Below are 26,444 nucleotides of genomic sequence, written 5' to 3'. Positions count from 1 at the left end.
AGGTCTTCACTGACCGCCCTGTTCCTCGGGTAACCACCCACTTCGCTCACCTGCCGTGTCTTAACAACTCTCATATTTTTCTGTCACAGGAGGCTACCCATTACTTGCCCTGCTGACAAGGGCCTAATACCTAGTGCGACCTCCCCTCCATGGATCCCATGCCTCACAGATGTTTCTCTGAGGTTACTTCTCCAGCCTATGGCTGGAGCAAACTGGGCACACAGTTGTAGCTCTTTTCTACAGCCCTGGAGGGCCACTCACCTGCCAACCCTCTCTCACCGGGGTCTCACTCACTCTGCTGGCTCTCACCCAGCCTTTTGCATGCTGCCCTCGCTCAGGGCCACACTCATCCTGCCCAGCCAAACCCAGCTTCGGGCTTCTCTCTCCTTCCCTCGGTCAGCCCTGGTGCAGTCTGTTGGGTGTCTCCCGCTACCCTCACCTGAGCGTTGACTGAGCAATTCTACAACTGTAGGCCTATTCCACTCCTAGCCCCTTGCTGGGCCACTATGCCAACACTGGGCCTCCTCACTCATGCATACTCACAGGGCCATCCTGCTTATCACCCCTCTTACGTAGGGTCTCTCTGCTTGTAGGTGGTAGGCTTAACCCTACCCCCTGGCCATGGCCCCAGGTCCCTCCTCCAGCCTGAGCTCTGCCTCAGGGCTCCTCCTCGCTAGAACGCTACCAGGGATGTGGGCCTGAGGTTATAAGGCTCCCCAGCCCATCTTTCACTGGGAAGATATCTGGCCTGGCATTTCCTGGGGGCTCCCACGTGTTGGGGAAATTGGCCAGCTACTGCGTAGCACCCATACACCGAAGGGTGTGCTCATACACCGAGGAGCACTGGCCACGTCCTGTCTCTGGGCTCGTTCCTAGCCACGATCAATTAGGCAGAGAATGAGAGAGTGTCAGCAAGATGATTTATTTCTCTGCAGAGGGGTTACTCAGTGCCCAGTAAACAAAGAGCTCCCCCGATCTGAGTTTGGTAGCACCTTTTACACTAACAGGTCATAGATATGCAAATATAGGTATACACAGGCATAAGGCATATATGCGTGCGCATCTTTGGGGAATTTCCACTAGCTTTGGGGTTTTGTTTTCTTGCTTGCTGTTACAGAGTTACAAAATACACAGAACAAGTTTGCTTACTGTCAGCAAAAGGCTATCTTTAAGCTTAGGGAAAGGTCATATGCTTCTCAAGGGTCATCTGCTTGTCATGGGTCATCTTGTTTTTCTAACAATTTCCCCCTTCCAGCCGTGAGTGTAAGCTCAGTGGCTGACATCAGAGGTTGCCATTCTTGAGTATACATGACATACTTGTTCTGCATTGCGCGTGGAAACAGCTTTTTTACATAGGCGATAATACAAGATGCAAACGTACGCTCTATAATGAGCATAGCAAGCAAAGAAAGTACTATCTGTAGCTTAGGAGGCGTCTAACGGGCTCTTAATATGTCATGTGTTTTTTACAGTCTTTGTAAGTTTTAAGGGTGGAATAGCTTGCTTTTCGGGTGGTGCTGGCAAAGTTGGCTCTTCTCTGGGTTTTAAGTGGTTATGGTGGATCCAGGATTCCTTTTCGGTGACCTTGACCACAGTGTAAGTTGTCAGCAGGACTTGAAAGGGGCCTTCCTACCACGGTGCCGAACAGTTCTGTCGTCGATGCTTTTTGATCCACACCCAATCGCCGGGTCGCTACGGGCGGAGATTGGTGTCAAGGGGTACTGGTTGTACCAACGCTGCAGACCTGTAAAGAGAACTGAGAGACTGCTGCAATGACAAGACATAATCAGTTAACTTTTCATCTCTCCCAAACAGGCTTACATGTGGACTTCACCAGTCTTTGTACAACGGTGGGGGATGACCAAACAATAACTTATAAGGTGACAGATTTAGAGGTTTGCGTGGCTTAGTTCTAAGAGCAAACAACACAATGGGCAAGGCTTCAGGCCATTTTAGTTTGGTTTCACCACAGATCTTTCTTAAAAGGGTTTTCAGGGATAGGCTTAACCTTTCTACTTGACCCGAGGATTGTGGGTGGTAAGGGGTATGAAACTGTGCTTGAATTCCGAAGGCTTTATACACCTCTTGCAATATCCTTTCAGTAAAGCGTGAGCCTCAATCTGATTCAGTAACTTCAGGGAGTCCGAATCTTGGTACAATGTCTCTAAGGAGAGCTTTGACTACAGTCGAGGCATCTGCTTGCGAAGCAGGGAAAGCTTCTGGCCATCCGGTGAGCTGGTCAATTACCACTAAACAATGCTTATAGTGGAAGGCTTTTGGTAAGTCTATATAATTGACCTGGAGTCTTTGAAATGGTAGATAGGCCCATGGCCTCCCCCCTTTGTGAATACTTTTTTTTGTCTTGTGATTAAATGCTTGGCATGCAGGGCAGGAGTTGACAATCCTGGCAGCTTCCACATAGATGCCAGGCGCAAACCAGTCACGGAGAACACTGCACTCTAGATTTTCTTTACCAGAGTGGTTTAGACGATGGGTTCCTTGAGCAACCGTGCAAAGAACAGCTCTGGGGGCAATGGGACACCCATCAGGTACTTGCCAGATGCCATCTGTCCCTTCAATGCCTTCATATTTGGTCTTCCAGTCCTGGCCTTCTGTCGGTTGAAGGTGCTGGTATATGGAGGTTGGGCTGGATAATGTGATGCATAAGAGGCGAGAGTTAGAGTTGTCAGAAATGGGTTGAATGGCTGCTGCCTTTGCAGCTGCATCAGCCATATGGTTCCCGGCAGCAATCTCAGTACTGTCCTTGGAATGACCTGGACAGTGGACAACTGCAATTTCTTTGGGTAACAGGATAGCATTCAGGAGATTGTTGACTTCTATGGTATTAGTAGTTGAGTGTCCATTCGAGGTGAGAAATCCTCGTTGCTTCCACAGTTGGCCGGTTGCATGACAAATACCAAACATATATTGAAAGTCAGTATAGATGGTTACTGAACAGTTTGTGGTGAGCTCACATGCTCTCTGCAAGGCAATAAGTTCTGCAGCTTGGGCACTGGTACCTGGCGCAAGAGGCTTGGCTTCCCAAACCCACTGCACTGTGGTTACCACGTACCCTGCATGTCTTGTGCCTTTGATGACTGACGATGATCCGTCGGTGAAGAGAACATAGTCTGGGTTATGCAAGGGTTAATCTTTAAGGTCACTCCAGGGTTTTTCCACATACTCAACTAATTTACAGCAATCATGGTGTGGCTGTCCTTCATCTGCCTTTGGCAGAAGGGTGGCTGCATTGAGTTGTGCACATCACTGTATGGTGATGTTTTCAGATGTCAGTAAAAGGATTTCATATCGGTTGAGTCTCTGGTTTGAGAAATGCTGAGTGTTATGTTGGAGGAGGAGAGCCTCAACTGAATGTGGCACTCTTACAATAAGCAGGTGGCCCAAGACTAGATCTTGGGCTCACTGTACCACCGTTGCTGCGGCAGCGACAGAGCGAAGGCACGAGATGGCTCCTCAGGCAACCGAGTCTAGTTGAACTAAGTAGTATGCGACTGGTCGAGGCCGATTTCTCCCGAGTTGCATCAGTACTCCAGAAGCCACTTCTCTGTTTTCATGAATGTATAAGATAAAAGGTTTAATATAGTCAGGGAGGCCCAGGGCTGGTGCAGTCATGAGGGCATGTTTTATTTGGTGAAATGCTTGTTCTTTATCTTTAGACCATGAACAGGATCCTCAGGTTCTTTAGCAGTAGCTTGAACTAAAGGACAGACTATTTCTCCAAAGGCCGGGATCCACGGTCTGCAAAATCTTGCCATGCCTAAGAGCGCATGGATTTGCCTCTTATTCTGGGGTCGTGGGAGATCTTGGATGGCTTGTGTCTGAGTGATAACTTCCTAGTGCCTGCTTTGAGTATGTAGCCTAGATACTCAACTTCAGGCTGTCAGTATTATAGCTTTGAGGGAGACATTTTATGTCCTTGTTCTGCAAGGACAGACAGTAACCTTGCAGTGTCTCCTCGACATCTCTTTGTGCTGTTTGAAGCTAGCAAGAGGTCATCTACATAAACAATCAAAGTGGTATCTGAGGATAGAGTGACCACAGATAAATCTTTATGCAGGATTTATGAAAACAGCATGGGGGATTCCACATACCCTTGGGGTAACCGAGTCCAGGTTAACTCTCTCCTTTTCCAAGTGAAATCAAACAAGTACTGTGAATCTGGGTGTATGGGAATACTGAAGAAAGCTGCACACGGGTCCACGACAGTGTAGCAAATTGCTGTGGCTGGGATGGTTGTAACAATAGTAGCCGAATTTGGAACTATGGGGTGTCGTGGAATAACATAACAGTTAATTGTCCAAAGGTCTTGTATGAACCAGTACACGGGTTTACCATCGGGACCGGGTTTAGGTTTTTTGACTGGAAGGACGGGGGTGTTACAGGGCGACAGACACTCTTTCAGTATTCCCTGTTCTAAATAGCTAGTCACCAGTGGTTCTAAACCTTCTTCCGCCTCTTTCGACAGGGAATACTGGGGTACCGATGGGGGCTGACCTGGCTTTGTTTGGATACTGACTGGGGTAGCATATTTAAGGAGCCCTACTGCCATGGGGGTCCATCCCCACAGTGATTTGGGTAAAGTTTGGAGATTTTCGGGGAGGGAAGGGCACTCAGACTCATTAAGTATGGCCTGAAAGGCCAAGAGGTTAGTACTGGGGACAGTAATTTGGGTCCCGTTTGGGCTACACTGCAAGGTGGCATGGAGCTTGCAGAGCAGATCTCTCTCCAATAAGTTAACAGGTGATCCACTTGAGAATAAGAAGGCATGCTCAGTTGTTAAGGGTCCAATGGTGACTTTTGTAGGAATGCTATACGGGATGCTAAAGGGCTTTCCTGAGACTCCTACCACCCATTCAGTTTTTGCTACTCTTAATTTGGCCTGACTTGGGGAGACACCCAGTGAAGAAAGATCTGCGCCAGTATCAATTAAACATTTGTATATCTGACCCTGGACTTTTAGGTTAATATATGGTTCAGAGGATGGACATTCTAATTTGTGTGAAGTTTCATTAAAGTCCCCAAGGTTCATCTCATGTAAGAGCCCCCCTTATGTCAATTCTCAAGTTCAGGCAACTCCTCCAGGTATTGTTGGTAGTGGTCAACTTCGGGCAGGGCAGGCATGCAGGGAGTGTTAAATGGTGCAGGGGCCCCTCGTGGACGGACCAGGCAATTTTGCTTCCAGTGCCCTCTTCGCTTACAATAATTGCAGGTATCATCTGGTTGAGGTCCCCTTGTTGGTTGGTTGAATGGTTGGGGAGACCAAGTATGGGGTCTGTCTTGTTCCTGCCCTTTCCCTCGGCCTTGGCCGTAGCCTTGCCAGGGGGGTGCTTGGAAGTGTTGAGTGAGGGCAGCTGCTAACATATTCACTTCCTTTTGCTTCAGTTTTAATTTTTCTTGCTTCTGGACCTCAGGGCGTTGGTCAAAGACATAGGAAGCCAGATCGACTAGCTGGGGAAGCATTTGTGGTTCAATCAGGGTGGTGCTTAGGGATATATTTTTTTTATAATTATCAGTTGCTTGACTAACAAATGCGGAATTTACTATCATTTGGTTGGCAAGGCTGCTGGGGTCAAAATCACCACCATGTCTATTCATAGTACTCAGGAGTTTTTGACAGTAATCACTCGGGTGTTCATTTGGTCCTTTTTAATAGCCTGGACTTTGGTCCAGTCTGCTTTTTTTTCTGCCCACTCTTTTTAGCCCTTCTAAAAGGTCTTGTCGGGCGTGTTGCAAGTGCAACAGATTATTGCTGCCCTCAGCATTTGGATCCCATCCAGGATCTTGGACCGGCCAATTAGTTCTATTTTGCACGTCTTCTGACACCCATTGATTTCCTTGGTTTATAATTTCTGCTTTTTCCTCTTTGCTGAGAAGTGCATCTAGAAGTTGATTCATCTCTGTCCATGTAGGGTTATGGGTGTTAATTATGGTTTCTACTCTGCGTCTCACTGACTCTGGGTCGTCTCTAAACTTTGGGGTGTTAGTTTGCCACAGGACTTGAGGATTGACCGGGACATGTGTATATAGATATTGGATTCCTTCCTGTGTGGCAATAGTGTACTGACGCAGTGGAGCTAAATAAGGAGGCAGCTGTTTCTTTATTTGACTTCGTGTGTGTGTTGACACAGGGGAAGAACTTCCTGTTTCATTGTCGGAGGAACGTTCACTTGAAGCGGTGGACACAGGGGTCAGGGGGGCGACTGGCACCAGGAGTGGTGGTGGTCCTGCTGGACACCACTCATTTTCCTCTGACCTAGGGGCAGTTGGAGCATATGGAGGTGGCAGAGTTTCAGAGGGGCTTTTAGGATCAACCTGGAGCGGAACCAGGTGTGCCCAAGCAACTCCCCCCCCACACACACTTGCAGCATTGGCTCAGACATACCAGTAATTCATCTGATGGGGTTGAGGATCTTCCAGAGCTCCTCTGAGGTACCTCAGGGTTTCTCGGTCAAAAGAACCAAGACTAGGCCACTGTCGGCTTGGATTCTCGTAAGTGTATCCAGGCCAGACAATTGTAGATAGGTACATCAATTTAAGCTCATTAACCTCATCAGTTCCCAGGATTTTAGCTCAACCAGAAAGGACAATTTCAAGGGGACTTCCTGGTGGGACAGGGACTGACCCCGTCTGTCCCATCCCGTCTCCCTTGGCGGGGTACCCCTTTGCCTTTAAACCAGAATACCAGAGTCGACTTACAGACCAGACCTGACCAGTGCCCCAACCAGGAAAGGGGACTTATCAAATAGAAGAGATAAGATTAGAAAATCAGTTCCTCTGTGCACGCATGGAGACAAAAATTACACCACACAGCTTTCCCAGCCCAAAAGGGTCGGACGGACAACGCTCTACGGTTGCCTGTGTCACCAGATTGAGGAACTGGGAGAAGACAGGCCTAAGACACAGACAGACAGACAGAGACACAGATGACAAGGAGCCTGATAATCACCGTACTCAGACTGACACACAATTAATTTGGTGCCTGAGAATCACCGTATTCAGGGCATATAGCCGACACTCCTACCCTTTTAAATTTGAGATCACCTTACCTCCGACTTAGGGCCACCCGCTCCCCCGACAAGGAAACTGAGGGGAAATTTACCTTCATTTGCCGGCTGGACATTGTCATGGGGGCAGTGGCACCAATCTGGAGAGCTAGGGTTCCACCTGGGTCACCAATTTTGTTAGGGAAATTGGCCAGCTACTGCGTAGCACCCATACACCGAAGGGTGTGCTCATACACCAAGGAGCACTGGCCACGTCCCGTCTCTGGGCTCGTTCCTAGCCTTGATTAATCAGGCAGAGAATGAGAGAGTGTCGGCAAGATGATTTATTTCTCTGCAGAGGGGTTACTCAGTGCCCAGTAAACAAAGAGCTCCCCCGATCTGAGTTTGGTAGCACCTTTTACACTAACAGGTCATAGATATGCAAATATAGGTATACATAGGCATAAGGCATATATGCGTGCGCATCTTTGGGGAATTTCCACTAGCTTTGGGGTTTTGTTTTCTTGCTTGCTGTTACAGAGTTACAAAATACACAGAACAAGTTTGCTTACTGTCAGCAAAAGGCTATCTTTAAGCTTAGGGAAAGGTCATATGCTTCTCAAGGGTCATCTGCTTGTCATGGGTCATCTTGTTTTTCCAACACATGGCACTAGGAGCCCCACCAAACCACTTTCCCCAGCAGGATGCAGTTTTACATGTTACCCAGGACAAGGGGTCACCTTCTCCCCATAACCCCCACCCTTACCTCCTCACTCGAGCCAGAGCAGCCTCTCAGCCTGATGCTTTCTGCTTCACCCTTCCTTCCTACAGCAAACTGCAGCCCAGCTTATATCCTTGGGCCAAAATGGCTTCCCTCATCAGGCACCTGGCTGCTACCTGTTTGCTGCTCTTAAAGTATCAGGCACCAAAGGTGCCCTGCCATGGTCCCAGCCAAGGCTTTGTCTAGCCAGGTCTTATAAACCTCCAAGGATGGAGCTTCCCCCGTCTCTCTGGGTAACCTGTTGTACTGCTTTACTACCCTCCTAGTGAGAAAATCATTCCTAATATCTAACCTAAAACTTCCCTTGCTGCAACTTGAGGATCATCAAGTCATGACTGGTTCTCGGTTCAGGAGACCTAACCAGCAACAAAGCTCTCAGTAAGCAGGTGATCATGCAATCAAAGGCTCATTGACTGATCATACTGTTAGCAGCCTATTTTAAGGTCAAAAGCTTAATAATAATTAATAATATTTTGATCCATAGACATCAAGGGTTTAGTTAGGTTTTTTTACAGCTAAGCATGCATTGATCTTCTGACTTCACAGACACAGAAACTGAGGTACAAATAAGTTAAATGACCTGCCCAAGATCACATGAAACAGAAAAGCTAGGAATCCCACCTATGTCTCCAGTCTCATAGCCTGTCCACTGTGTCAGGCTGCCTACAAACATATCCCCTGATAAGTATCTCATACACTGTAGAATGAGTGCTAGTGAGAGGAATAGAATGTGTGAGGAAAACACTTCACTTTCACAGGCTTCAGAACTACTAATACCTGACTCAACAGTAAAAGAGCAAATGCATCAGAAATAAATATTTAAAAGACAAATATCCTGACTGACCCCTTCTACCATTGAGAATACAGTGAAAAAAAAAGAACCAATGGTATGCAAATGTCTTAGTGCATTATGATGTGGAATTTTAATAAGATAATTGATTAAATAAGCATTTAATTAGAAAGTTATTAGGCTGGATAAGACTATGTTCTGGCTTCCAAAATGACATGATCGGATATGCTAGAAGTGCAGGAGTATGGAAGTTTTCATTATCAGGCCTTCAACAGGTTTTTAAAAGCCACAAAATCCCAAGGGAGAATGGTCACACAGTAGAGTAACTCTATGTATGAAAAAAATGCTTCAAGGACACTGGATGTGACAATTTACAGGTTTCACTGCCAGGCAGCAGTATCTCCCATCATGCTGCAGTGTTCCTTGAATACTGCTCTAACAGAGAACAGTGTAACCTTGATCACATGGCTTGGTGGGAAAGCAAATTAGCACTGCTGAGAATCAAAGCTAATTAGCCACCTGCAGGGATCACCTGCACTGCTTCTGGCTAGGAAGAGAGACATGGGGCAGTTCAGAAAGTCTGAGGATCCCACTGCTTGACAAAGCACCATAAGTTGTTTTTTTCCTAGAGACTAGCCCTTAAATGACCCTTGCAAAACTCCATTCATTCACTTTCTCAGGAAAAGTTGGGGGCTTTTGGGTGGAAGACACATGTGCGTGCTATCATTATCAACATGAAAAACAATAGGCAAGTAAACTGTGTATTGAGGCCAATAGATTTTCATAACAATGTTGCAAGGATATAAAGAAAGATTTAAAATGCTGTGCATAATTCCTTCCAGAGAAGGACCGATACTTTGAAAAGGATATGATTCAGTAAGAGTCAATGTACTGCATCTTCAGCTGGTGTAAACTGACCTCCAGCTCCACTGAAGTCAATGAAGCTCCATCAGCTGGCACCATCTGAAGATATAGCCAATTATTTGTTCATCTGAAACCTCCCAGTATATCTAAGAATACAATGTACCTGTGACAGAGAAGAAGAGGGAGAGAGGGACGACCAGCATCTTGGACTTACCACAGCACAGGCAACCCCCAGAGCTGGCTTGTGGCACTTCCGGAGCAGCGTAAGACTCCAGATTAGTGGGGAGACTGCTAAAGAAAGTATTTCCAGCCCCAGAAAGGGGCACAGAGGCACTGGCATGCAACAGGGAGAGCAGGATGAGCAGTTCCCAGAAAGGGAGCAGCCAGCCACCAAAGCAGAGCAGCCAGCCCAGCCCACAGGGCATGGTACTCAGAGGAGCACCAATCACAGAATCCAACAGCCTGCAGACATGGAAGCAGTGATCAGTGAGTCCAGGCAGGTGGTTAGAGGTGTACCAGCCTTCAGGTCAGAGGGATCCTGGGGGGAAAGCAGATCAGATGGAAGACCCGGGCACTGGGATGTTACTCACCTCCCAGGGGTTAGTATCAGACCTGGAGGTTAGAGGCCAGTCTAGAACAGGTCCCCACACCCAGGCTTTATACACACCAAAAGGTCAGGAAAGCTGGAAGCCGCAGAGTATTTAATTAGACCCTAGGACTAAGGACTGAAGGTTGCTGAGGCCTAGTAGGACTGTTAAAGAGGCCTTGAGTGGCAGGACCAGGGCAGATGAAGGCCATGGCCCTAAAGGAACCCATTGGGGAGGAGAACTATTCCTATGCCAGTGAAGTAAGCCAGCAGTTGCTGTGGCCACCAGCGTATTGACTTTTGGGCTCAGGTAGACATGGGACTATACTTTGACTGCCAAGCCAGCTGATTAAGCAGCTGTGGACTTCCTCGCTCATCAGAGAGAATGGTCAAGGCCGGAAAAGGGGCCAGCCACCATGGCTGCTGAGGGGAGTATGCATCAGAGAGTTATCAGGGAGTCTCGACAATATACGTCATCATCAGACAGGACCTGGTTAGGGTGGGATAAAGGGGAGGTTTGGAGCCCCACAAAGAGAACAGGGTAAAGGATCTAGCAAGTCGCCTCTGGGGAACTGCCTCCCAAACACTACATCAAAGCTGTGGCAGGCAATAAATGCAGCACTCCATAGGCGGACCAGATGGCCTGACCTAGGTCCCACCCTGTCACCACCAGTAGGGAGGTGATCCCTGGGAAGGGAAGGCATCTTAAACCATGTAACACCTACAGCTGACATAGTACTCATTAGACAATTAAAGAATCAAGAATCTCTACTGGCAGATCACAAGCTAAAAAAGGTTAGACTAAAATAAATGTATTTAATAGGGCAGCGCAAAACAGGACCATTTCGTTTTGACTTCCATTTTGCCATTTCGAAAGGACAGTGTTTCTTTTCATTTAGTTTTGAAGCACTGTTCTGTTTCGTTTTGTCGAAACTGTTTCGCTGTTTCAATGCGTTTGGATGTTCCGCCTATAGAATATAATGAGGAATCATGAAAATGCCTATAACTTTGTTGTTTCTTGCCTGATTCGAATGAAAACTGCAGGGAGGGTAGCCTCTGCTGAGGCCACAAAGCCTGTCACATTTCAGAAGATAGTGCAGGGGTTTCTAGGAAACTGCACCTCATGTTGCTGACAAGCAAAACTCATGACATGCGTGACACTGTATGAGTGTGTTAAGGCATGCCCACACTGGTGCTGGGGACTCTACACCAGTGGCAATGCACATGCACCCCCTGAGAGTGCTGGTACACCTCCTGACAGCCCGCACTCCCCACTTAGGTGACAGGCAGAAGGGCAAGTAGGAGCACCAGTGCCCACCCTGTAAATGCCGTCCAGGGAGCAGGAGCACCAGATGGTGTGCTGTGGCCACTTGTGGGAGCACCACAGCCACTTCCCAGTCAGTGAGATCAGCTGGAGGGGACCCTACCCCGCAGTCAGCAAGATTGACTGTGGGGGCCCCCCCCCCCCGGTTGCTGACTGGTTGCTGGGGGCATACATGCCCCCCCTGACTAAAGTGACACCAGTCGCCCATGCTCTACATGACACGGTAGTGTGCCCCAGTGAGGCCTCCTCCTCCCCTACAGCCTCAGTTTGGTCCACCATTTTAAATAACAACAGGTAAGCACTGCAACACAGTAGCACAGGCAGCCAAACTGTCACAGAGCCATTCTTTTCTTTCCTGCAGGAGCTTCTTCTCCAGCAGCTGCCAGAGAACTTTCCCTGCCAGCCCCAGCCCCAGCCCAGGGGCTTAGATGTACCTAGGGCCCTGCCTCCTTCCAGTCACATGCTAGCTGAGTGGGTCTAAGGACATTGCAGTGGCAGACAAGGTTCTTTGGGTCAATTTGATATCTTTTAGTAGGCAAACTGAATATTTGGAGAAATATATCTTGGCAAGTTTTCAGGTTGAAAATCCTTTGTCAGGCTAAGCAAGCACCTGCAGTTTGTGTGTGTGCTGTTCCTGGATAGAAGGAATAATAAAGAAGCTAGAAGCTGGTATGCAATGCAGGCAAGAAAGCCAGTCAGTGAAAATGGAAATGGAAGCATCAGAGGGTAAGAGATAGGCTGGGGTGGGTGGAAGGAGGATGTAGCACTGCAGGTAAAAGTGGAGAGGTACCTGGGGAGTCAGATGTCTGGCAGGTTGTAGCATGTCAGAATTCCAATGTCTATATTGAATCTATGAATATCTGTACCTAGGAGGTTGATGAAGTGCAGTTCATAGGCTCATCTGTGAAAAGTGGTTTGTAAATTCAAACAAACACTGAACCTCGTTAACCTCATCACCCCCCCCCCCGACCCCATCCTGTCCCTCATCCCCTGACACCTCCATTTCCATTTTCACTGACTGGCTTTCTTGCCTGCATTGCATGCCAGCCTCTGGCTTCTTTACTACGCAGCACATACACCAACTGCATGTGCTTCCTCAGCCTGACAAAGGGTTTTTCAACCCAAAAGCTGGCATCCCAGGCAGCAAAGCTGAGCTCACCTGGAGCCTCACAACACCACTGCAACCAGCAAGCCTCAGGCCTGTCAAAGATGTGTTGTGTCTGGGCTTTCCCCAGCCAGGACTTTGTACATGCATGTGATAGCTGGAGGTTATGGCACCACCTACCCACCTTTCACCAGGGAGATCCTCGGTCCTGGCATTTCCTGGGGCTGCCACACCACCAGCAGTCCCACCAGGCATCCCAACCCTGGCAGGGTACAGTTTTAGTGGTCATGCTCAGGACCTGGGGCCTCCTCCTTTCCCACAGCCCCTGCCCATACCTCCAAGTTCGTCCTGGCATGGGAGCTCAGCAGGGATATGTTCTTCCCCTGCTGGCTGGTGATACAGTGAGTGCCCCCTCCAGCTCAGAAAGCAGGGCACGAAATGGTTATGAAACCCAAGGATAAAAAAAAAAAAAGAAGGAAGTGCGGACAAAGTGAGGACGGTGGCCCTAACTCCATCAGCACATGGAGCTTGGGTAACCCCAACAGCAGGAGGTTCACCTTCCAGAACACCAGCTGCTCCACCAAACCAGGATCCAAGCAGGTGTGGTGGGGTGTCACTACATCACCAGCAATGCTGAACACACTCTCTCTTGGAACACTGGTCCATGGACAGAACAGGACAGGTGTTGCCAGGCAACCATAACCAGATCTGGCCACATCTGGCTGCCACTTGCCCAATAGGCCAAGGGGTTGCACAGCAGCAGCCCCATGTCCTCAGTGAAATAGGCAGCCACCAAACCCTAAGTGCTACCTTCCTGATGGTGGGATCTGGTGCCACTGGACCCCACCATGGAAGCCATGCCCTTGGCTCACACTTGCAGTGTCTGTGGTGAAGGAGGAGACAGACTGTGGCTGGTGGATGGCATGCTGGCATGGGACCGTGGATCCCCTTCTGCCTCCCTGACTATCTTCACCAGCACCTCCAGCCACTGATCCAGGGTTTTGCTGCCACATACTCTGATGTTCCCCTTCACCCTCAAGTCAAGCGTGGACTGGACTGCAAGGGATCAAGTCATTTCCTGATGCCCTCCTTCAGCCACCTCACCAGTGCCTGCATGCCTGGTGACCGTGGCTTGCCCCAGTCAGGAACACTGTTCCCCTGGAACCCCTCCATTTGGTTCTGAAGTTCCCTCACTACAGGGATCACCTGGCTAAGAAGGGTATCACCAGCACGGAGGCTCTCGGTGGCCTTGAGGAAGGGCTTGAAGACCTGCAGTTGCTTGGAGATGCAGGGGGGCAGTCAGGAAGGCCAAGGCAGAGATGGAACTGGGACTAGCTTCCCAGATCAAGGACAACAAGAAGTCCTTCTTTAAATACATAGAGAGCAAAAAGAAGGTTCCAGGTAACATGGGGCCCCTGCAGGACACGCTAGGAAATTTGGTCATAACACCAGACGACAAAGCCAACATATTTAACAATTTCTTTGCCTCCATTTTCCTGGGCAGGGACCAGAACAGCCACCCCACCTCTGACCCCCCCCTCAGACCCTAAGGGAGGCACACATAGGCCAAGGGTTAGTGAGGAACTAGTTAGGGAAATTCTGGAGGGACTGGATGTATTCAAATCAGCTGGTCTGGACAATCTCCACCCTAGAGTATTGAGGGAATTAGCTGCGGTCATTACGGGACCCCTCGCACGGCTGTACGAGCACTCGTGGTGCTCTGGTGTGGTGCCAGAGGACTGGAAGAGGGCCAGTGTGGTTCCCATCTTCAAAAAGGGGAGGAAGGAGGACCCAGGAAACTATAGGCCAGTTAGTCTTACCTCAATCCTGGGCAAGCTTTTTGAAGAATTATTCTGGCACATGTCCACAAGAGGCCAGCAGGGGAGGTTATGCTTAGGGGCAACTACCACGGGTTCATTAGAGGCAGGTTCTGTCAGACCAACCTGGTGGCTTTCTACAACCAGGTCACCAAATCCTTAGATGCAAGGGTAGCAGTGAACATAGTCTTCAGGGACTTTCAGAAGACCTTTGACACTGTCTCTCACCCTGTTCTCATTAAGAAACTGGGGGACTTTGGTGTCGACACCTACACCGTCAAATGGGTCACCAACTAGCTGGTGAGCTGCACCCAGAGAGTGGTAGTGGATGGGTCATTTTCGACCTGTAGGGATGTGGGCAGTGGAGTCCCCCAGGGCTCGGTCCTCAGGCCCGCACTGTTCAATATCATCATCAGTGACTTGGACAAGGGGGTAAAAAGCACCCTGTTCAAATTTGCTGATGACACTAAGATGTGGGGGGATGTGGGTACGCTAGAAGGTAGGAATAGGCTGCAATCAGACCTAGACAGGTCTGCAGACAGGGGTGGGCGGATGAGAATAGGATGGGATTCAACACTGACAAGTGCAAGGTGCTGCACCTGGGGAAGAAGAACCAGCACCATACCTACAGGCTGGGGAACTCCCTTCTCATCAGTACAGAGGCATAAATGGATTTTGGAGTCATCATTGATGCCAAGATGAACATGGGCCAGCAGTGTGGGGATGCAGTCAGGAAGGCCAACCACACCTTATCATGCATCCACAGATCCATCTCGAGCAGGTCCAAGGAGGTGATCCTCCCCCTCTATGCAGCACTAGTCAGGCTGCAGCTGGAGTACTGTGTCCAGTTCTGGGCGCCGCACTTCAAGAGGGATGTGAACAACATGGAGAGGGTCCAGAGAAGGGCCACTCGTATGATCGAGGGGCAGCAGGGCAGGCCCTACGAGGAGAGGCTCAGGGACCTGAACCTGTTCAGCCTCCACAAGAGAAGGCTGAGGGGGGAAGTAGTGGCCTGTTACAAACTAGTCAGAGGGGACCAGCAGGCATTGTGGGAGTCCCTGTTCCCCCAAGCACTACCAGAAGTGACTAGGAATAATGGTCACAAGCTGGCATAGGGTAGATTCAGGCTAGATATCAGCAAGTGCTACTTCACAGCAGGGTGGCTAGGATCTGGAACCAACTTTGAAGAGAAGTGGTGCTTGCTCCTACCCTGGGGGTCTTTAAGAGGAGGCTAGATGTATACCTTGCTGGGGTCATTTGACCCCAGTACTCTTTCCTGCCATGACAGGGGGTCGGACTCGATGATCTGCTCAGGTCCCTTCCGACCCTACAAACTATGAAACTGTGAAACTATGACCACCAAGATCTGGGAGATGGTATCCCACTCACCTCTGTTAAGGGGGCCACTGATCCCAATCTCCCTGAGCAAGACCATCTCTTGGATGGCCTTCTGTTGCTCCACCAGCCTCTCAAGCATCAGGTATGTGGAGTTCCACCGAGTCTCCACGTCCTGCATGATTTTGTGCTGCGGGATGTTCAGCTCTGCTTGTTTGTCCCACAGCAAGTTGCCTCCCTTGATGCTCCAGTGAAAGTAGCCTGCCACCTTCCTGCATTTGGAAATGAGCTTGCTGGTGGTGCTGGCACCATCACCAGCAGCCCTGTCCCCCTCCAAGGCATCCCTGACAAGGAGTTGGAACTTGTTTGCCACACAGCAGATGCCAACAAAGTTGGCATCACAGACCGCCTTGACCATATTGGCCCTATTGTTGGTGACCATAAACCCACAGGTGAGCTCACCCTGGCAAATTAGCCACCCCTGTACCTAGAGGTTCATGGCCCCCATGATCTTGGTTGCCATGTGGGACTCATCCATCACCTCAGCTTGAAGGAGAGCCTACCCATCGTCTAATCGGTTGCACCAGTGCCCTGTGAGGGAGATGTATGCACGATGCCACCCCAGCTGCTCCAGATGTCCGAGGTGAAGTGTAAGGCCACCTGCGGGCTTGCCTTGCACAGCTCCTCCCTCAAATACACACTGTATGCCTCATACAGGGAGTGCACCACCATCCTGCTGAAGCCGGTACATGCGGGCACTTGGTATGATGGGGCCATGAGCAGCATGAGCCACCTGAACCCTGGCCACTCAACTAAGGAGAAGGGCTAGCCATCCAAAGCAAGCATCTCCCCAGTGTTCTGGGTGATCTCACTTGCCTTTGCAACATGCCCCCCTTTCTGTCTGCCTTTCCCCCACTGTTCTAGGGTGGCCTGCCTCTGCTTTGTGGGGAAAGGGGGCTTTGGAGTGAGAGGGGGACTTCTTTTTGGGCACACTCCCACTGGTACCAGGCTGAGGAGGAGCAAGGGCAAGAAGGTGGTGCCTGCGGCGGTACATCAACATCCCCATGGTGCTGTGTTTTGTTCCCTTGCCCTGGCTGTTTTTGGCTCGGCAGTGCAGGCAGATGGTAGCATGGTCCTGGATCATTCTGAGCCCAGAATACAATACCCACTCACTTCTGAGGTGCAGATGCTACCTTTTCCCCCTCCTCAGGAGTCAGAGGCACAGCAACAGGAGGAGCGGACATAGCTGAGTCATTTGCCTCCACAACCCCTACCTCAACCTCCTCCAAAGTGCCTTCTGTGGAAGAAGACCTGGTTCTAGGGGAAAGTTGAGGGGTGTGGAGCACAAATTCAGATGATTCCCCCTCCTTCCCCAGGATTTCCCTTGCTATGGCACTCAGATCCAGATCCAGCTCCAGCTCTTCCTCTGGCACTGGAAGTCTCAGGATGGGAAGTGAAATGGGGGTGGAGGAGACTGTCATGCTGGTGCTGCTTGTTGTCATGGTGGTGGGGTTGGATATGGCTAGTGCTCTTGGAGGGGATGCAGACTCAGGCACAGGCATTGGCATTGCTCACCTCTCCTTGCTGCCAGTAGAACTGGAAGACTCATGCCTGCTAGTTGTAGGAAAGAGGCTGCATCGCAGTTTGGGGTTGGTGGGGAGACTTACAGCTCTCCCTCTACCCCCTCTTTCACCCCTCCCTGAAGGTTTGCCAGCTGCCTTTCCAGAATGCTTCATAGTGTGCTCGGTGTGCTGGAAAATCTGTGTGTTCTTCTGTAATATAATCTGTATTTATGTAATGTATGTAGATAATTGTATGTATGTAGTTATGTAATAAATAAAATACATAATTGTATGTATGTGTTCCTGAATAAATTCTGTATTATAATATGCAGTACATGCTGTGCTTCCTTGCACAATGGAATGCACACTGTGAAAGAAAGCACAGGTTTCTTTTCTGGGGAAAAAGAATCAAAATAGACTAACAAAAACAAAAAGAGGATTTTGGGGGAGGAATAAATTGAAAGGAATGAATGAATATAATAATAAAAGGGTATTAGGAAAGCAAAAGATATTGATTCCACTTGCTAGTAACAGGCTAGCAAGTAGGAATCGATAGCCTTTCTCTGATGCTGCTGACCTGCTGGAAGACACAGCTCAATAACTGACCCAAAGGCACAGAGAAAGCTCAGTTCAAGCAATGCTGCTTTTTATGCTGTTTTTCTGTCCCTCCCCCAGAGCACTGGGATTGGAAGGGACCTCAGGGAAGGATCAGTCACTGGCCAGCTACACATGTCAATATCAGAGCAGTCCATCCCCCCTCTCCCCTCTCCCTCTCCTTAGTTTCGGTTTCCCTGCAAGCAAACCCAGCTTCAAAACTCAAAATGTTTTGAAACTTTTGAAACGTTTTGAGTGCCCTCATTTCATTTCGAGGCTGTTTTGAAGCCTTTTGTTTCATTTTGATTTAAGTGTTTTGAGCTCAAAATGAGTTGAAACAGTGTCAAAACAAAACACCCAGATAAATTTCACACAGCCCTAGTACTATTCCTTTATTTTATCTCACAAACCTCACAAAATACCTTGCTGCTCTCAGCCAGTCAAACAAAAGATAAATTAAATGCAGGGGGGAAAAAAGGTGCAGTATAATCTCCAAACGGAATTAAAATATAAATATAGGCAGCCCATGGAAAGCCTCTCAAAGAAGGTAGTTTCAAGTAGATGATTTCAAACTTTTATTGAAGTAGAGGTCAGAAACATTATCAGAACTAAAATACTGAAAAAATTATGCCACTTCAGGAATAGCCAGCTGATTAGAAGCAAAAAGGATTATTTAAGTAAAACACTTAGGTTCTTTATTGTTTCATTTACATAGTTCTTCTTGCAGGCCTCACAGGTAACAAATTATAAACTATGTACAATTAGGGATTTCTCTCTTTCTATAACATGGAACAGTAGCTACCTCTGGGATCATAGTGTTACCTGCTCTCATAATTTTATCAAGACCCTCACAATATTTGGTGCCTTTTCCAAATCCCAGCTGCCAGATGCAGAATATTCTGCAAGAACTCTGTTTTCATTAAAAGGGAAATTTCTATCCCTCATCATTGAAAAGAAAAGCTTGAAAACCTGAAGCCTAAGGGTGTATTTTTGCTAATATTTAGATTCAACTCTGAAGAGGTTACCCTCAACCAGACTGAGTCACCCCAATATGAGCCACCTACCTTGTCTATATCTTACCTAAATCCATCCACACCATGCTTCCTGCTCCTTGAATGAAGTCAGTCTGTAGGAAGTCTGACTCTCCTTCTGTGCTTATACTAATTATAAGCAATAGGAACAGGAATTAGGATACAGAAAAGCCAGATGCCAAGAACAAGAAATGGTAGGATTTTTGTTGGCAGAGTTCCCAACCTGCACACTTGGATAAGTTCCAAGCACACTGATAAAACAGGAAACAAAGGGAGGCAGAGTCAAACTCATACCTGGAAGCTGAGACTGAGGCATAGCAAGCAACTGCTGTTCCTGGGACAGCAGTGGTGGCTATGCCAGCAATCATGGTGGCTACAAATCTTGAGCCCCCTCTAACATGGCACATAGGGGCTGACATTGCCAAGAGTCAAGAATAGATGGTCTACATGTAGGCACTTATGGGCAACTTAAAGGTTGACCTTAAGTAGTAGTGTAGACATGGCCTTAATAATACAAACCTAGGAAGCAAATAAAAAGAATACCAGTCCTACTTTTTTTACTTTGGCAACACAGGCTTATTGATGGTTCTAGTTATGCTAGAGATGAACCCCCACAAAACTACTATTGTGGCAGACTGTCAGATAAAACATTAAAAATCTTGGGTATTTGATCTGATGACTTCTGCCAATCAACAGAAAAGAAATTTATCAAGACCAGGTCATCTCATTACATTGCCACTCTATTTCTGAAAAGTAGCTTGTGATGTACGTCAAAGTCAACAAATACAAGCCTGAGCTCTATGCCAATATTAGATCTCAAATCCAAACTTTGAGTGATAATCTGCTCCAGAGAAATATCCCTAATTACCGTACAAATTTGTCATCAGAATAGTGGACTGTGAATAGTCAAGTACACATGAGGGCAACCCAGGCAACAGCTTATTATTTATTTAACAGGGCATAATGTGTCCCTCAAAACTGATTGTATGTAGCAAGGCTTCTGATATATGATGGATAGGAAACATTCAAAATTCCCTAATGCACAATGGGCAAAAAATTCTTCAAATAAATTTATTCCTGTTTTCCATGAAAACAGCTGAAAATTTTCCAAGGGGAAAGAAGCCTGCTTTTTGTGAACCAGTTTCCAATTCAATCACTGTAACCATGTCCACATGTTAGAAAAATGCTATTTTGATACAAGCTTCTGACTTAATTCATAAGGTGGAGAAGACTAGAGATGGCAATATTGGACATTCATAGAGCTTCTTCTATAGTTTAGAAATTCAGTGAAAAATGTTATGGACTTTCATTTTTGATAAGCATAAGGATTATCTTCCATCACAGGAAAAAGCTTTAAAATGATATTCTAAGAGAATACCTTGAATTGATATTTCAAAGGACTTCTTTTGAAAGAATGATTTATAGATCACAAAGGCCAATGAGTCTTTTAGCAAAGAAAATGGATTCCTTTTCTGAATGATCAAGAAAAGATTGATAGCATCCTGGAGTACAGTTCCATTTTTGTAAGTCACATAGTACCAGTAGATTACTGCAGTTATAATGTCTCAGTTCCTATTATATGCCCATAATACAATTCACATACTAATTACAGATTAAGTAAACTCTTTCTGGAATAATAGAGAGTGCAAGATTGCAATACAAGGCAAGAGCTGGATACTAGATAGGGCAGGACACGAGGGCACATTGGGCAAGGCACCAGGTTTCTCCCAGAATGGAATGCCCAAGGAGAGGCCCTCCCTGGAGCAGAAGCATGCCCAGAAAGCCAAATGGCTGAGCCATCAGCTTGCCGGGGTATGTATTTTGCAGGGTGTCTGTTATGGATATAAAGATGTGGGGGCATTGTGATCATCCAACACCCAATCTTCTACAACAACCAAGGAACTCAAGCTATGTGTTTTATTAACATATGTCACATGACAAGAATTACCCAGGACTGGTAACAAATAAATCTCACCTGTTTAATTAAATTTCCCTAGATAGCTAGCAATAGTTAGAATGTATATTCAACCATCTGGAAAAGGTGTGAGGCTTTTCTGGCTAAAAGAAAGTTGTCAAAGCAATTAGATTTTAAGTGCTGATTTTCTTTTCTTGTTTAAATGTTTCAATCTTTGACTTTGCCTTTGCTCCAGTTTTTCATTTTCAGAATTTGTTGATTTTTGCTTTTGGAAAAATAAAAATAAAAAATAAAAACCTTGCTAGAAACCTTTAATCACAATCACAGTGTGAAATAAGCTGCAGAAGTTTAGGTGAAAGCTGCCTTACCAACTGATTCTGGCTCTCACAAACCAATGACAGCAAACTTTTAAACTGGAACCTGTGTCCTTTGAGGCAGATTTCACTGAGCACTCTGGCTGCAAGGTAATAAGTCAGGTGGTTACTGCGTATGCTGTCCTGTTTCTTTCCTCAAAAAAAAACAAAACCCTGCATAAATGTTTCTTCCCTGGTCTAAGACAATGATTTTCAAACTTCCTTAAGTCACAGAACCCTTTCATGTCACTTCTTCTGCCACAAAATCCATATCCTTATTCTAAAGGCGGACATGGAGCCAGGCAACCAGGCCCACCAATGGTGGTATGCAGGTTCACACATGCGCTGCCATTACCTCCAGCCTCTTTGTGAAAGTGCTGATGACCGGGGATCTGGGTTCTCATTTTTTTGCCATGGAAAAACTGAGAAAAACGCAGATTTCTCCCTTTCCCAGAGGAAAATGTAGATTTCTAATGTTAGCAAACAAACCAGCAGATTTTGCAGTTTTGTAAAGAGCGCTCTGCAGCCTGGCAGAGTTCCAGCCTGCAAGGGCCTTGGAGGGAGCCGAAGGAGAGGAGTCAGGCAGGTGGCACCATATGTACGTATATGCACATGGCCACCAGGCAGCCTAGGGAGCAGCTCCCACAGGTGGCAGGGGGGCAGACTGAGGTCCCCATAGGGAGTCAGGGAGTTGGGTAGGGCTGGGGCTGCTGCCCTGCTGGCTGGTGCATGAGGCTTGGGGCTGCAATGCGCAGCAGCAGGGCCCCAGCATAGAGTGGGATGGGGCTGCAGGAGGCTCATCTGGGTGGGTGGGGCCAGCTCCCAGCTGCTGCACACACTCCCAGGGGGGTAAGGGAGACCTGCTGGGATGCTGGAGGACTATGATTCAACTTGAACCAGAAAGAGGTCTGGGACAGAAGTTTCATAAACCAGTTTGACCCAAATCAGTTAAATCTGATATTACATTCAACTAGGTTTCAGTCATTTTGAAACTGGTTTATGTGCACTGAATTTCTGTTCTGTTACAAGTTTAAACCAGTTTCTGATGACTTAAGCCAGTTTATGTGCAACTTCTGTCCCTAGTCCATATCTCCACGATGAAATTCTGTGCAGAGCATTCCAGCCACCATGCAAGAGTGGTGCACGATTGTTGACATTTCTTGAACAAGTTGCTTAGCTATTACATGCAGCTGGGATGCTCTGAACATCCAGTTTTGCATGGATTTTTCTCCATGCAGAAATCCTGCTTTTGCATGGAGCCTTGCAAAGGAGGGCTCTGCACTTACATGGGTCTCTATTGGACTGTGGCTGCATTTCCATGGCATCCTCTGACCAATAGACTTCTATTTTTCAGTCTAAAGAGCTTGTCACATGGCATACTTAGCACGTGTGAAAGGTGCTGCATTACTATGCTGTATTAAAAGTTAGAGCATGTTCTAGGCAGTCACAAGGTAATGCTTGCTATGATTTCCCAGTTTGCATGCTTCATAGGGAGTTCAGGAAGGCTGCTGTGTCTCTCCCACTGACAGCAAGAGGCATGGGGAGCCAAGTCTAGGAGAAAGTGCTGCCCTGCTGCTGGATCTCACCCATTGCCCTGGGACCACAGTCAGCTCACAATTCCACAGTGGTTCTGGGGCTGCAACCAAAAATCAGCTGATTGTCAGTCTCAGCCCCTGGACTGCACTGCAGCCGGTTCAAGACTCCCATGAGGCTCTATGGGTCTCGGCCACAAGACAGAAAATTGCTCATATTATCTCCATGGAGTAGCTGGATGACAGCAGAACACATGCTATACAGTAATGCGAGCTAGAGATACTCCTCCAGCAAAAGTCATGGCTTCGCTATGATGCAAGTGCACTTAGCACATTTTTACTGCATGAACATGTGAACACTCATGTTTTAAGTGTGGTTAACATGTCCTCAGTGTAATGTGGGACAAGGCCCTAAGTCTGTGAATACTCATCTGCAATATGCTATTCAATGGTAGCACGACACAACAAATGGACATAAAAATCTCAGGTGCAGTTTTATTTATTTTCCACATTTAGATAAAATGAACATGTATGGCATAAAATACATACACACGTAATTATATGATTCACCCTGGCTTGATCCTATTCCCACTGATTTAACTGGAGCAGAAATATCGCATACACTGTGTATACAGGCCTTAAAACTATATTCAGCCATGGAAAAATGGTTCGGTTTATTATTATTTCATTGTTCAGGTAAATAAATGCATGTCGTTATATATTTTTTAAATGTATTCTACCACTGGAATAAATAAAATGTCAAAAAGATGTTCTCCACAAGTGTTTGTTACTAGGATGCTAAGAAACAGAAAACAGAGCTTTAAAAGGTCTGCTCATAAATTATTCCCCAGATCAATTAAACAGGTTACTGCTATGTTGTACTTGTCATCTCAAAAGCCTATCAAATCCCAGATATCTAGAGAAATTGCTTTTTTTTAATTATAGAAAAAAGCTCAAAATAACATCTTCTTCTTTTGCAGGTCACCTTTAAATGGCAGGTTGCAATTCTCAGCTAAAACTATCCAAACCCAGACAAGAATCTTCCCGTTTTCTTGTGGCAGCGGTAAAGAAAAGACGAGCACTTCTGTGCCACTGCTCCTTCCTCCATCCCAATGTGCTTGCTCTTTCTGCTCCTCTAGGACCACATCCCCTGAGTGCTTCTCTCGCTGTCTAGCTGTACCTTTACTTTTTGTTGTACTTCCTTCTCTCTTACACACACAACTACCAAAGATGGGGCAGGCAATTATTTTGGGCAGAGGGCCTCTTACTGAGTTTCGGCAAGCCATCGAGGGCTGCATGACAGGCAACCCAGGGCAGATAAATATACATTTTCTAAATTTTTTAGGGGTCCCCGCAGGCCAGATAGAATGGCCTGGCAGGCCACATCCAGCCCCTGGGCTGCATTTTGCCCACCCCTGACCTAAGACCTAGCATTTGCCATCAAAGAAGCCTTCAGCTTGGGTAGCTTACCTTTTGACAAGGCCTAATCATCAGGTTGTGGGCAGTAGCTTCTTATAAGCTCTATCTCAATGCATATAGGACATTTAATTGCTGTTTCCACACAGCCTGAAAAAAGAGTGCTTTGCATGCTTGTCATTTTTAGCCATCTCTGTAGTTGTTTATAGGCATGGACAGAAAGTCAAAGACCTACCTAATGGCAGATAGTAGCATAACCAAGAGGTGGATAAGCAGGACACCAGCCCCAGGAGCCAACGCAGAGGAGGGGGCAGGGGTGCAAAAAATAGTAGATGCTGCTGCCAGCAACCCAGCTGCTGCCACTGCCTCATGCACCACAGCCACCTAGGGCACATAATTGCCCACTATACCTCTAATAGCAGCCTGTAAGGCTTTCTATAAAAGTACTGTTCCCTGAGACAAGCTGTAGAATAACCATCTTCATGTGTTCTAAAAATATATTGCATTTCAGTTAAAATAATAAGATTAAAATGAAGGGGTTCTTTTACTTTGCCTTCCAGTTTTCCAGACATTTACGTATATGTTTTCAAGCTTTTCCTAACTTTTTTTTTCATTAAAACTGAGATGCTCATGTCATGACTTGAGGAGCCAGGGCTGTAAGAACAACACCACGCTTCATGAGATTTGCCATAAAATCATGCGAGTTGGCAACAATGAAACTGTCTCTGGAGGGAAAAACAAATGAGGAGCTGTATAATGTAAAGATTACTCCCCCCCTCCCCGTGTCCTCACACCTCATTTTTGTCTTGTGAGAGGATAGTGCGGGATCCCTTGGTGACTTGGCTGCTGAGTTATAGGTAAGTTCTTGGTAGAGTGCAAGCAGCAGAGAAATTCTTATGAAAAATGTATATTGCACTGCATTAAAGTGTTACAAATTGGATTTGTATTTTGTCTTATGAAATTAGGACTACTTGTAGGTCTTCTGTAGAAAGATGCTCCTTAATATACCAGGTTCCTGTAATACACTTAAAGGACAGCTCTAATTTTGTTGTTTTATACAGTTTTTACTTGCATACCACACACAACTTTTGCAGTGGGTGTCTTAAGTAGGGAAGTGGATTTTTCTTTGCCGAAATACAAGTAAGGAAGAAAAGAAGCAAGCTGACACTGTGCTAAAATGGCTGCCACAAGCAGCAGGGGCAGAGTCCAGTGTTAACTCTCAAAGCCATTAATGAAATAGTAGTTTTGGGGCTGTAGAGTCACTGGGCTGGCTGATGATGTTGAGGCACTGCAGACAGTCTACAGTAGAGGTAGGCAAAGTCTGGCCTGTGGGTGGACTCCATTTCCCATGGCTAGGGCCATGAAGAATGGCCCCAACTGCACTGGCAGGGTGTGTGGCAGGGCAGGGCAGGGCAGGGCAGGGGGCTGGTCCAGAGCCACTGGGATCTTGGGGCAGGGGCAACTTGGTCCGGAGCCAGGGCACAGCTGCAATGTGCAGCCTACATGCTCCAGGCAGGAGCATGCACACGGCTCTGCTCTGGCACGGGACCACGCTACTGCAAGGAGCCAAAGCGGAGTCATGGTCCACTGCCTGCACACTCCTGCCTGGAGCATTCAGGCAGCACAGCGCAGCTCTGACCTGGCCCCAGACAGTGCATCAGAGCAGCCTCGATGCATTTGTTTAGGCACCGTTGCTTCTCCACTGTTGTTTTCCGTGTGCTTTGTTCTGTTGGGTTAATGTGGCATATCTCCAACACAGGCTTGAAAAACAACAATAATGCAATTTGGGCTTAGTATCATTAAACCTTATTAGAAAAAGAGTGCTCAAGACAATCCATAATTAGCTGGCAAAATAAGGAAATAGATATCTTTGCAAAGAAACCAAGATGACTTTCCCTGTGTTTAACTGTTGTTCGTAGGTCAGTGTCCATACACTATTACTTTTCCATTTGCAATTTTACACATCTTGTAAACATTCATAGAAGATGCTAAAACTAAACTAATCTGTAATTTATAAAAAGTTCCAAATTTTAATCTGTCAAAACCCCAAATGAACAGAGTACATCTTAGGTGAAAGATGATCCAGAGGTTCGGGTATTTAAGAATATTAAGAGATTTTTAGGAGATCTGAATATTAGATCTACAGAGGTGTCAGATATTTACTTGCAACAGTTGCAAATAATTGGAATGTAGGGACTTATTAAAGTTAGTACATGTTAGGAAATAACCCTCCCCTGAAAGGGAACAACTTTGAAAGGACACAAGGGCACTTAATCTGTGGTAAACTGCTTGAACATGCATCTGCTCGCATTCTGGTAGTACTTAGTAAGCGTTAAGTTGAACATGTGGAATCACCCCTACTTTCAATTCCTTCCTCTGCCACAGACTTCCTTTGTCCTTATACAAACCACTAGTATCTCTGTGTCTCAGTTCCT

Source organism: Crocodylus porosus, unplaced genomic scaffold, assembly GCF_001723895.1.
Source record: "Crocodylus porosus isolate Cpor-Errol unplaced genomic scaffold, CroPor_comp1, whole genome shotgun sequence".
NCBI classification, from domain to species: Eukaryota; Metazoa; Chordata; order Crocodylia; family Crocodylidae; genus Crocodylus; species Crocodylus porosus.
Note: the sequence above shows the minus strand (reverse complement) of the source record.